Source organism: Andrographis paniculata, unplaced genomic scaffold (assembly GCF_009805555.1).
Source record: "Andrographis paniculata isolate CXL003 unplaced genomic scaffold, ASM980555v1 Contig86END, whole genome shotgun sequence".
Taxonomy (NCBI): domain Eukaryota; kingdom Viridiplantae; phylum Streptophyta; class Magnoliopsida; order Lamiales; family Acanthaceae; genus Andrographis; species Andrographis paniculata.
In genome coordinates this window covers 567,224-575,347 of record NW_026137624.1, presented here as the reverse complement: position 1 = coordinate 575,347, position 8,124 = coordinate 567,224, and the positions used below count along the sequence as shown (strand labels likewise).

The following is an 8,124-nucleotide window of genomic DNA, read 5'->3' as shown; positions in this document are numbered from 1 at the left end:
TATAATCGATCAGCAGATGAAAATGATTTTGAACCTCCACAACATTCCACATGGTATTGAATGGTAAGTATAAATATTTAGTATAAACGTAGTTTGAACATTTTATAAAATTTTATTTGTATTTTTTTTCTAATTATTTTTATTTATATAATGCAGATGATAAAGATGAAATCTTGACATTGACGGACACAAGGTACATCATTTTGTTATTAAAATAAATTTATTAGTATAATGACAATATGCAAAACATAAAATTTAGCATTTACATTTATATATATATATCCGCTAATTTAGTTGAAATATTATTCATTTTAAATTTTGATCTATTATAAATTATAATATATTTTTTCAATAATATATATTTTTAAATTAATTATATTTATAATTTGATGTATTTTAATTAATTATTTATTATTTTTTTGAAAAAATATAAATTTTATATAAAAAAATCATATAGGCCGATATTTGACCGATACGCCGCGACCGATACGCCGCGACGTATCTGGAACGGTAAAGGCCGATCCGCGACGCCGATCCGCGACGGCGAACCATGATAGCAAGTGTACTGAAATCTGATTCCGAAAGTTCAGTCTATCTAGTTTAGGTATACTTTAAGCCAGAGGAAGTTCGGGCCTGTGTTGTGACATTATGCCCTGGAATTAATACTGTGATACGAGAGATAGATTGTGGTTTGAGTAATATGTATGGTGTAGATCAGATATTTGGCATTCAGGTGGCCTGCAATATCTTTGAACAAAATTGTAACAAATGTTGTTTGTTTTTATGGAAACTTGGATATCGATAATATTGGTTGTTTCACTTTCCTAATGTTTGTTTGTTTAGATACGCGTATATTTAATAATTGGGTTGTCCTATTTAGGTGTTTTGTGTTCTGTATTTCACGAAACATCGGTGTCCTCTTACTTTTTATTTGTAGTAATAACGCCCTTCACTTTTTAAAATCTGACATCTTTCATTTATGGCCTTTACTTGATCGGGAAATAGTTAAGATTACTTAAGTAAAGCATGGTATGAGAGAATTTGCCTTAATTAATGCTCGGTACCTGTCTAAGTTGAGAGTGTAGAAAATGGAGTTGGAATCTTGAAACTTATGCGTCGATACAGTGGTATGAAAGCATTAAGCTTATGCCGAAGGAAGCAATCGTTCTCCCCTATTTGTCTAGATTCGATGTTTCTTTAATCGACCACCCTTCTATATGCATATATAATGAAAAATAAAATAAAATTGAGACAAGTATTGTGTTGGCTGAATTTTTGACGAAAAGCTTGCAAGCAACTGATGCAAAGGATGCATGAGGGAATATGATACGATTGCATGTTGGCCTCTGGTTAACACAAAAGATTAAGGCCTGAAATGAAACCATATGCTCATCTGCTTCGTATATATATATATTTATTCATACTAGGCAACCCCAGAGTACCCCAAGTCCTGAGGAGCTTCCCCGTTGACCTCAAGTATAAGTAGGGTGTGATAGAGTTAGGACTTAAGAGACATCTAAATAAACTGCAGTTTTGCTTTGGCTTGGGATTTTTTTTTTTTTTTTTGCACAAGTATGTATATTAGATGTCCTATTATTTCTTATCACTCGCACATTAATTTTTAGAATAGTATTCTCTCTGCGCATCTACGATATGATTTTCTTTTAATACTAGATCTTGTTCAAGTAACTTTGGATTTCACGAGTGTCTATTTTCTGGTCAATCGTAATTTTCTTTAGTTCCTTTATGCAATGCTGCACACTAAAATGAAGGTGTGTTTGTACAAATCTGCATCAGGTGTTATTTTGTATTTCAGATTTGGTCCAATATTCTCTCATCTTAATAATTTTTATCTACTGAAAAATTCTTATTGATCATTTTTCCACAAGACCACTTTAAAAATTCCCGCAACATGCCATGCCAGTCTATATGAAATACATTACTAATATGAAGATTTTCATGAATTTTTGGTCTTGTTCTCTTTCATATATTTTTTTAAAATTTCTTTATTGTGCAATCCCCATGACTCTCTATAATAATACACTATTTTATCCCATAAAATATTATATGCAATCACTATTTATACAAAAACACAAACCAACATTCGTTACTAAATTGACTTTTTTCATATATAGAGAAATTTATCATGTAATTTAGCAATTTGGCTTTACCAATTCTCCTTCCTATAATTGAATAAACACCTTATAAATTAGCACCAAAGAGCTGTATAATATAGCACAGACTACTTATATGCTTAAAGTGTTTGAAGTTTTCATTTTCAGGTTGGCAATAAAATCGTAAAATATTCTGTACAACTACCAATCAAGCTTTTTCTCACTTGTGGTCATTATTACCTTCTTTTTCTGCAGATCCTACTTACATGATTCGGGCAATTCCTACTAATGCCTCGGACAACATATTCTGAGTTTTAATGCTGCTATTCGATTGACTTGCAATGCAATCTGTTATCTGTGTATGATATACTCTGCATCATTGACTATTGTTCATTTGTTCACTTCTAATCGACATTTTCTCTAGACGTGCTATGCCGGAGGGTTCGAAGATTATTCATTGATTTTCCTAGTTCTAAAAACTGTTGAGTTTCCCAATTGATCATGGGAAACGGATGAATCTTCTTCTAGTATTCATTGTCAATTTCTTACTTTTATAGGGTCCTGGGTCTGAACAGTATGCAGAAAGGAGGCATGACAATGACGGCCTAATTGAGATCAAGGTGTGTGGAGACGGTAGGTATGTGCCTAGGTTGTTCGTGTGTAATTTTACTTTCAAGTTACCAATTATTTTTTAAATATGTAGCTATGAATTACCTATTTTTTGGCCGAATAGTGCCACACGGAAATTCTACCCGATGTTCAAATAAAAACTTAGCTCCGAGGGTCAAACGTGGAAGCATGTGCCGCTAGTGATACAACAGCTCTACAAAGAGGAAATAAAGGTAATATAATTAAAGCACACTTATTACGTAGTAATTAAGGGCACGTATATTCATCTATCAAATTTTATGCTAATTTCTTATAACTAAATTTATTGTTTGCAGAAACACATTAAGTGGAAACCCGAACACCATAGGATCGTGCATCCGTACTACAAGAAGAAGGCCTGTGAAACATATGACAATTGGTTGTAAGAAATACGTTCTGGAAAAAAAAAAAAAAATGTCAACAATAGCATTCCCGCCGATGTGCTGCAAACATGGAGGGAGGAATGGACCTCCGAGAATATTGTTAAGAAGTCGGCGAAGAAAAAAATCCAACAGATGGGGCGGTAATCCGAAGGATCCTGCTGAAGCCACGCATGCCGGTGGGTTTCGATCATTCAAATTATGAGTGTAGGGCCTATTGTACATTTATATTTTATATATTAATTGTAAATGTCTCTAAACTATTAGTTTTAAAGACCATACGAATTATGAGTGTAGGGTCTTGAGAAATGAGGCACATATGAGTGGACGCATACGAGACACTATGATAGCAAGAATTATTACAGCACGAAGGCGACCCAACTGAAAATAAGTCAATCAATTGATATTGTGTTAAATACTTTTCATTTAATGCAAACAATGTATAATATGTATTGTTTTTATGATTTCTAGGAAAATATGAATGTAAGTAATCGAGGAAGGGATATCTTAGTTTGGCGATATGCAATATAGTTGTGATGATGTCTTACTTTCTTTGGTGCATCGGAGTAAGAAAAAGAGGATATTTGGGCTTCGGTTGTTGGTATCGACGGTGCCACCAGATCGCAACTTATTCAGTAACGATGGTCGTATGCCTAGTGATCCAACAACTAACGAGAGTCGGCTAGCATGCTTGGAGGAGCGACTTGATCATTTCAAGATTTATGCCTTGATAACCATGCAGCACTTGAGAGGATGAACGCCCGACAAGACCGCCGTGACCCTGATGCCGATTTTGGTGTGCCAATTATTTGTTGACCTTCATACTAAGTATTTACACTTTAATATTGTATGAATTCTACTATTTTGAATGTACGATTATATTTACTATTTTTTGTGGGATCTATCGATTATGTAACTATATTTATAAATATCGTATAATTCAATCGTATTTTGTGTATTGGATATTGGTTTGGTGCGATTTATTTTGTGGCTTGAATTTGTGCGGTCTTAATATATGGTTGTATGGATAAATCGAAATATAATTTTTTGCGGGGTCAGTAAACTATTCACGAAATTTATTTCGTGTCAAATATAATGTTGACATATTGCGAGGAAAAAATTCATAAATAATTTTGTAAATAAATTACTCACGGAATTACTCAGAGAATATTTATGTAGTAAATAAGATTTTTATTCTTAGAATTACTCACAAAATTTTTTCTGTGAGCAAATTTACTTACGAAAAATTTTTGTGCATAATTACATTTCTTCGACAGTGAGTATATATATTAGAAATGCAACCCGATAAAAATGCATCCCTTAATTGTTTGATGATTCCTCCCATTATTCAGTTCGTTGGTGAACATTAAAGTTCGTCGGTGAACACTAAAGGGTTAGGGCCATATTGGGTTGAGAAGTTCCTCGATTTTCTATAAATGTAGATTTGGGTGTTTGATGAGTGCATGTATTTGAGTTTTATACCTTTTCATTGGTTATCCCCCAAAATTACAAAAAGGTGCCATTTTCCAGTTATGAAATAGGTTTTTTTTTTTTTATTTATTCTTGTCCCGTTGCTATCGGTAGTGGACCATGGTGGGGTGGACCACCTGTCGTTAATTTTGTATTTAGATTAGTCATTTTTTTATCAATTCTTTGGAAATAATATAAATTATCCCACGTGCAGGTTTTGTTCGACACCAATCAATGAGTACTGATGGCTATGTTGATATATACACGTGGGTGGATGGCTACTTTGAAGTAGAACGCCCACGCCATCTATATCGAGGTGGCCAAAAAGTGTTGTTCGAAAACATCAATAAGGACAAAATTTACTATGGAACTTGCTCGATATGTATGGATGCGCTAATGGAAACTTTCTTGCAGTTCGATTGTATCACACATCAAAGGGAACCCCTTGGTGACTTTGCACCAAACATATCTTCCTTATGAAGACTGAAGAGGACATCCTGCAAATATTTTGGGAATACCACGGGGAGAAACATATACACGTATATGTTGAAGACGTTGGCATGCTGGTCGCCACGTATGATTGGGAATGGCGCGAGATAGGCTTGGAAAAAGAAATGCCGCTTATTGGTTGGCACGGGGATACCAGCTCAAGTTATCAAATTCTGCCTGGAAGTATTGTCTATGATATTGCATCATCAGATTCGAACAACTCCGTGGAGGAGAATCTGGGTGATTGTGTTGGCGGCGAGTATGGCATAAAGATGACTGGGGGGCGACTACACCATCTAAAGCACAATTTCTAACAGTACAACAGTACTCACAACAACACAAACAAGCTGAATATTTTTCAAAATTTGTCGCACCTTCTTCAACTCGGAAATGATGTCACTGTTCGCTACCTTAATTTTGTTTAATTCATCAATTAAACATATGGGCAAGTCTACCTCAACCTCGCCGTGTATTTCATGGTTGTGATAGCAAACCCTCATCCGACAGTTGCAAAATAACTTCCCTTCGGTATCTTTTGATGGATCAATCATAAGTATTGCAACAAGTACATCGCATTTGCACTTCGGGTACTTATACCTCAAATCAAAACTCGTTGTTTTTTTGGAGTGCAAATTACTGCCACCCGTAGACATCTGCAGACGGAAAATTCACTAAAAATTAGAGAAGCTCAAAAATCCTTTTGCTCAAAAGAATAAAGCACAACAATTAACTCAAAACACTCAACAACCAGTCTATCTATAGCCAATTTCAATTTTGGACACTCTTGGGAAATTTCGATACCCAATTTTCCAAAATCTAATTTCTACTTAAAAGAATGTCTCGGGTGAAGGAAAAAAAATTATAGATTGAAGAACACATTATAAAAATCAAACACAAAAATTCTCCCGTAAGATTTCGACGGAATAGAAAAAAAAACTTTCAAACTCGATTCACAAAGTAACCATTTCTGATGAGGAGTTCGGATAGTATTTTGAAGATATCCATTTGCAAATAACAAATTTCTAGTACAATGAAGATCGACGATTACAAAGAAAAAATATAAGATCGAAGAAAACATGATAAACAATCTCTATCTATACTACACAAAAAAATTTCTGCTGAAAATTCTTACCTAAAAATCGGTGGCTAAGAGGCGTCGAAGTAGGAATGTCCCAATCTATTTTCTGTTCCTTGGGTGACGTTTAGCGAGATCAAAGAGGTAGTAATGGGGATGGATGGGTAGTAATGGGGATGGAGGGGTAAAATGGGGAGTCTAGATAGTTTTAATGAAACAAAGTGAACGATACTCACTTTGTCCGCGCGTGTATTACAAGTTCCGTTAAGTTCTGACGTTTGAGGGATTCTGTGCAAGGTTTATGAAACATAGAATAATAATACGTAGTTTCTAAAGTATAAGGAGAAAATGACACCCAATTTATAAATCACATGGGGTATAGGCAATTTTGCCAAAAAATTTATTAGAATCCCTCGCTATTAAATATCTTTAAGAAAATTACATTTAAATAAAATTTTCTTTAAAAGTAGCATTAATTTTTTCATATCTTATTTGGCAAGAAAGTGAAATTATTCTAAATTCCAACAAAAATTATCCGAAAAGACAAAATCAAAACTTTAAAATTATAAAAACTATTATAATAAAATTGTTGATATAATTTTTCAACAATAAAAAGTAAAATTCGAAAATAGGAAATTATCTTCGAATTTGATATAATTAGTGTCTGAGATTAGGAATCTCTAAACACTGTAGGATACATATATAAAATAGAAAAATAAAACTACAAACTGGAAAATAAAGTGGTGATCACCAAAAGCAATTCTCTTGAATTTGATGTCGATTGAAGATGATTTCTTAGGTCAGGAACAGACCTATTTAAAACCCTTTAAAGAAGCGGTTTGAACCACCGTCTGGTCGGTTACAACAACCGCTATCAACCGCCAAGAAAGTTCTCTTCTGTCGACACGTGTGTTAACCGACTCACCAAGTTGTGCCTTCAAACCCGCTCATCAGTTGAAACTTCCCTCAACTGTCCAGGAACTGCTCTTTCGCCCAACCTGCACATCTGCTGCTTCCTTGCCCGACCTGATCGTGTCCGACCTCAGTGCCCGACCTTATCACGCCCGACCTTATCCTGCCTCATCTCCGTACCGGACCTTATCATGCCCGACCTTCGAGCTCGACCTGATTACGTCCGACCTCAGTACCCGACCTTATCGCACCTGACTTTCAATCCTGACCTTATACCGTCTTACCTCTGTGCCCAACCTTATTACGCCCGACCTTTGAACTCGACCCGACCACGTCCGACTTTAATGCCCGACCTTATTACGCCCGACCTTTGAGCTCGACCCAACCACGTCTGACTTCAGTGCTCGACCTTATTACGCCCGACCTTTGAACTCGACCCGACCTTTGCACCCAACCTTGTTACACCTGAGCTCCGTGCCCGACCTGATCACACCCGATATTTGCACCCGACCTTGTTACACCTGAGCTCTGTGCCCGACCTGATCACACCCGATCTTTGCACCCGACCTTGTTACACCTGAGCTCCGTGCCCGACCTGATCACACCCAATCTTTGCGTCCGACCTTGTTACACCTGAGCTTCGTGCCCGACCTGATCACACCCGATCTTTGCACCCGACCTTGTTACACCTGATCTGCCTTTTCCCGAGGAAACTTCTTCCTTAACAGCGTTTATATTCGGACTTTTGAAAGCCCATTAAACTTGAATAAATCTTAACCTAATTTGGTAGGCCCATTCTCGAAAACCCTACCTATCATTTTTTTTTGTGCTCAACAACTTGCCTCCTCCCACCTAACTCCTAAACGTCACTCCTTAAACTGTGTGAGACGTGACGTTTAGGGGTTTGCAGAGCAGTGTGATCATTACACTGCTTTGTGTCAAATCAAGGGGTTTATGTAAAACCCTTCCTTCACCCTCTCAAATTCACGCATTCAGAGTTCTGAAAATTCTCTGTTCCTCCATCCAACTGCCTCCT

General features: G+C 36.2%; 1 long non-coding RNA gene across 1 annotated transcript; it reads right to left on the bottom strand.

Moving 5' to 3' along the window:
* Window positions 1-7,546: 7,546 nt before the first annotated feature.
* Window positions 7,547-7,778, bottom strand: LOC127242477 (uncharacterized). The gene is made up of 3 exons (XR_007836806.1): window positions 7,740-7,778; window positions 7,628-7,683; window positions 7,547-7,571 (listed from the first exon to the last, which is right to left on the bottom strand). It is a non-coding gene; the product is annotated as an uncharacterized LOC127242477 (long non-coding RNA).
* Window positions 7,779-8,124: the final 346 nt, after the last annotated feature.